The sequence below is a fragment of the Elephantulus edwardii genome, unplaced genomic scaffold (assembly GCF_000299155.1).
Source record: "Elephantulus edwardii isolate Elephantulus edwardi_28Jun2011 unplaced genomic scaffold, EleEdw1.0 scaffold00020, whole genome shotgun sequence".
Lineage (NCBI taxonomy): Eukaryota > Metazoa > Chordata > Mammalia > Macroscelidea > Macroscelididae > Elephantulus > Elephantulus edwardii.
In genome coordinates this window covers 905,200-910,754 of record NW_006399770.1, presented here as the reverse complement: position 1 = coordinate 910,754, position 5,555 = coordinate 905,200, and the positions used below count along the sequence as shown (strand labels likewise).

The following is a 5,555-nucleotide window of genomic DNA, read 5'->3' as shown; positions in this document are numbered from 1 at the left end:
GGATAGAGCAGGGTTTAGGGCTGTTGTGCATAGGGTCGCTATGAGTCGGAAACGACTCGACGGCACATAACAACAACAACAACAACAACAACAGTCTTTGATTTTATGCAGTAAGCACTTCAAGTCCTCCTAACTTTGATCTCCATACGAGGGTTATTGATGAGTCTTCCTCCAATTCTGAAGCCATATTTCTCCTCATAGAATCCAACTTCTTGAATAATTTACTCAACATACAGATTGAATAGGTATGGAGAAAGGATACAACCTTAATATACATCTTTCTTATTTTAAGCCATATAGAGTTCTCTTGTTCTGTTCGCACAACAGGCTAGGTTGTTCAAACAGCTCTAGGTATAGGTTTTGTATGAGCACAATTTCATGTTCTGCGATTCCCATTTTTCTCAATGTTAGCCATAATTTGTTATGATTCACACAGTCAAATGCCTTTGCATAGTAAATAAAGCACAAATAGACATCCTTCTGGTATTCTTTGCTTTCAGCCAAGGACCCATCTGACATCAGCAGAGATATTCCGGATGTCATGACCTTTTCTTAATCCAGCTTGAACTTCTGGTGATTTTTGGCCAATTTAGTGTTCTAGCCATTGTTTAATGATTTTTCAGCAGTATTTTGCTTGCATGAGATATTAATTATATTGTTTGATAATTTCCACATCCTATTGGATCACCTTTCTTGGAAAGGGGAACAAATATGAATCTCTTCCAGTCGGTTGGACAGTTAGCTATAGTGCAAATTTCCTGGCACAGACTGGTAAGCATGTCCAGGGCTGCATCTGTCATTTGAAGCATACCAGTTGGTATCCCACTAATTCATGGGGCTTTATTTTTTTGGCAAAGCCTTCATTGTAGCTTAAACTTTTTCCTTTATTAGCATTAGCTCTTGATCATATGGTACTTCCTCAAATATTTCCATGTTGGCCATTTCTTTATTTATACAGTGATTCTGTGTATTCCTTCTATCTTCTTTTTTTCTTTCAAGTCAAATAAATTTAATCAAGTTACTAGCAAGAATCAAAGTGCAATTACATGAAAAGCTGATTTTTGTACATATTTAATTTTCATTGTTTTTATTTGTAAAGTGTTGAAAGTGGGACCCACTCGTGAATCAATCTTCTTTCCAGTGCTGGAATAAGGCACCTATTTTTCTGGAGTGCTGGACTCATTGAACTTATGAGCAGTAGGTGGCTTTATTGTTGGTCATACAGTGAAGCCAGTGGTGCCGTTCAAGAGGCATTATGCTTCCATCCACATCCCAGAATGAGGATTTGCCATTCATTTCAGCAGTATATATAACTCACTGGTGATGACTAAAAAACTGCTTGTTGTCTTCATAGTATTTGTTTCCATATTTATCTTCACCTACTAATGTACCAACCCTCACATTGTTTGCTCCGAAGAAAACTCTTAAATAACTGCAGGGGCTGCCGTGGCTGCTGATGTGTTGTAGCCCTCGGTTTCAGGACCTGCAGGTCCTCCATCTTCTTTTTATGCTTCCCAGATCTTTTAAAAATTTGCCCATAACATCTCTTAAATATTGCAACTCAAGGCTTGGATTTGTTTTTCAGTTTGAGAAATACTGAGTGATATACTTTTTCCCCCCCCTCCAATTCCAGGTATGTGCATATTCCATTGTCTTCTTGAACTGCCCTTTGGAATCTTGTGTTCTGCTCTTGGACTTGAACATCTCTTCCCTTTGTTTTGGCTTCTTGATGCCCTACTGCAATTTTCAGGATCTCATCTGACATCCATTTTAGGTTTTTTCTCTCCTCTGTCTTTATAGTGACCTTTTGTTCTCATCCTGAATATCCTTGATGTCATCTCCAAACTCATCTGGCCTTTAATCTTTAGTGTTCACAGCATCAAACTTATTCTTAAAGTGATTTTTAAATTCATGTGAGATAGATTCAAGATAATATTTTGGTTCTCGAAGACTTGTTTTCGGTTTTTTTTCAGCCTCACTTTGAACTTGCGTGTGGTCTGTTCCACTATCAGCACTTGTCCTGACGGCTGATACTGAGCTTCTCTGACTAGTCCTTCCCCAGATGTAGTCAATCTGACTTGTATGCAGCCCGTCAGGTGAGGTACATGTGTAAAGTCACTGCTAGTGGTTTGTTTGTTTTAAAAAGCTATTTGAGATGTATATTGTTGTTGTTGTTATATGCCTTCAAGTCACCTGTGACTCATAGTGACCCTATGTATACAGCCCTAAACCCTGCTCTATCCCGTGCCAATCTTTTTGTTTCTGACACACCTACCCCTATCACCCCAGTCACGGAATCAATCCATCTCATTGAGGATCTTCCTCTCTTGCACTGTCCCTCCACCCTCCCAAGCATTCCTCTCCATGTCCAAAGCATGTCAGATGTAGCTTCAGAATCCTTGCCTCCAAGAAGCAGCCTGGTCTTACCCTCTCTGGCATGAACCTGTTTGTTCTCCTAGCAGTCCATGCTATATTTAGTACACTTCTCCAGCATCACAGCTCAAAGGCATCAATTCTCCTTCTATCATCCCTAGTCATTGTCCAGCTTTCTGATACATAGCAAGTATTTTCAAAGCCTATGGCCTGGATCAGGTTCACCTTAGTCTTCAGACTGACATTATTGCTTTTAAGTACTTTGGAGAGGTCTCTGACAGCAGACTTTCCCAATGCAATTCATCTTTTAATTTCCTCTCTGCTAGTACCAAGAGTGTTGACTGTGGAGCCAAGCAAACTAAGGCTATTAACAATCTCAGTCTCTTCACCATCTATCATGATGCTGCCAGTTGGCCCAGTGCTGAGAATCTTTGTTTCCTTGATATTGAGCTTCAATCCATATTGAAGGCTGTAGTCCTTGACCTTCTGCAGCAAGTGGTTCAGGTCCTCCTCAGTTTCAGCAAGCAGGGTTGGGTCTTCTACATAACGCAGATTGTTGATGATTCTTCTCCAATCCTGATACCACATTTCTCCTCATAGAGCCCAGCCTCCTGGATAATCTGTTCTGCATATAGATTGAAAAGGTATGGGGATAGGACACATCCCTGGAATACACCCTTCCCAATTTTGGACCATGTATGTAGTGTTTTCTTGCTCTGTTCTGATGACTGCCTCCAGGTCCAAGTATAGATTTCACATAAGCATGATCTTCTGGGATTGCCATTCTTCTCAGAGTTAAATGTACAAAATTCAATCATGTTTCCAGCCTCATTTTTGTCACGATGCTCATACTTGCCAACTACCGTTTCTTCTTCACTATTTCCAGCTTTTTCGTCCCAGGCCCCAGTTATCATTAATGCACTCCACAGATTTCCAAGGTTGGAGCCTTTTGGAAGCAGGGCTTTCTTCAGAAGTGCCTATAGATAAGTTGAAACTGCTAACCTTTTGGTTAACTAGGGATCATCAAGTTGGTTCTGATGTACAGTGACCCAATGTATAACAGTACAAAACATGGAAAGTTACATATCTTTCTCCTGCAGAGCATCTAATGGGTTCAAATCGCTGACGTTTTGGTTATCAGCCTAGTTCTTTGCCCATGTGCTCCCATGCATGGCTCAGTGTTGTGCTTGAGCTATTGTTGCAGCCACTGTATAAGTCCATCTTGTATAAGGATCTTCCTGCTTTTTAAGTGTCTTTTCCTGCATAACGTTCATGGATAGTTGCAGAGCTTATCTAAATACACCACCTACCGACTCCATTTCTCATGTGCCTTTCAAAGAACTGTTGTCAGGAATTTGGAAAGGTCTGCAAAGCAAATTTCTAGCCTTCATGTTCCCTACTTTGAGGGAAGAAGATATACAGTAAATAAATTTGAAAGTGTTTTAAATAATGCTTAAGAAGATGAAGAACAAAGAGTGTTGTGATGGAGTATATGAGAGATTGTTGTTGTTGTTGTTAGGTGCCTCAAAGCTGATTATGACTTATAGTGACCCTCTGAACAATGGATCTGAACCTGGCCGTGTCCTGCACCCTCTTAATCATCACTGATGTACTTGAGCCCATTGTTACAGTCACTGTATTAATCCATCTTGTGGAGGGTCTTCCTCTCTCTTGCTGACTTTCCCAGCATTATATCTTTTTCCAAGGACTGGCCTCTCCTAACAACATGTCTGAAGTATGTGAGATAAATGAAATTTTACCATGCTTGACTCTAAGGAGTACCTTGGTTTTACTGCCAGTAAGAGATATTTGTTTGCTCTTTTGGCCATCCATGGGATAGATATTCAGTACTCATCTCCAACACCACAATTCAAAGGCACTGATTCTTCTTCTGTCATCCCTATTCGTTGTCCTACTTTCAGATGTATAACAAGTAACTAAAAAGTCCATGGATTGAATTAAGTGTGCCTTAATCAGTTGCTCTTTGACACTTCGAAGATGTCTTTGAGAGCAGATATTCCCAATGCAACATGTCTTTTGATTTCTTGATGGCTGGTATCAAGGATGCTGCTGATTATGGATCCAAGTAAGATTAAATAGTTGACAACTTCAGTACTTTCTCAATCTGTCATAATATTGCCTGTTGGCCCAGTAGAGAGCAATTTTTTTCTTGATATTGAGATATAATTCATATTGAAAACTGTAGTCTTTGATCTTCTGCAGCAAGTATTTCAAGTTCTGCTCACTTTCAGCAACAAGGTCATCTTGTGTGCAGGTTGTTGATCAGCTATTTTGTTTTCTAAAGTTGTTTTCATTTTTATGGTTCTTCTGGCTTACATGTTAATCTATCCATTTTAATTTTCATGGGCTCAGAGTTCACATATATTTGTTTACTTATTGTAACATAATGCACTTTAACTCCTTTTCTTGTCCAAATTTGAATCTCCTTTATGCCATCTATGTATTCATAGATGTGACCCACACAAGCCTTGGACAGTCTAGTGTAAAGGGCAAAGCCATAAAAAAAGAACCAGCCCACTATATGACAGTTCCTTTCAGAATTATGTAATTATATTTATTAGTGTACTTCATATATTTTTCCTTTTGTACTTCTGAGAGCTTTTTAAAGAAAATTGTATTATTTTAATTGTGATTTTTATGAACATTTACAGAGAAGTTAGATTTTCATTCATTCATTATTGTACATTTTACCCCACCTCCCCCTTTCTCCACGCCCAGTTCACTTTTTAAAAAAAATATTCATTATTGCACAATTACCTCCTTCCCCACACCCCTCCCCCAGTCCTCTTTGCAATGATAAATATCTTATTCTGGGCTGTTGTCATATGTGTAATGCCTAATCATATATTCCTTTTAGATAGTTCTTTCTTTCTCCCAATGCAGTGGCCATTATCTATCCACTCTTATCCTATTCTCCTCCCAATCCCCAATATCAGAGGCTTTATAACAGTGGTGTTTTGCAGTATTTCCCCTTTATGACTGAGATATTTCACTCAGCATGATGTGCTCCAGGGTCCCCCGTATTGTGTAATGTTTTACAAGTTCATTATTTTTCAGTTTTGTGTTGTTGTTGTTGTTGTTGTTGTTATGTGCCGTCGAGTCGCCTGCGACTCATAGCGACCCTATCTACAACAGCCCTAAACTCCGCTCTGTCCTGTGCC

At 39.4% G+C, this 5,555-nt stretch overlaps 1 pseudogene; it reads right to left on the bottom strand.

Annotated features, from left to right (window-relative positions):
* Nucleotides 1-1,087: 1,087 nt before the first annotated feature.
* LOC102851348 lies at nt 1,088-1,498 on the bottom strand (annotated as a pseudogene).
* Between the last annotated feature and the right edge of the window lie 4,057 nt (nt 1,499-5,555).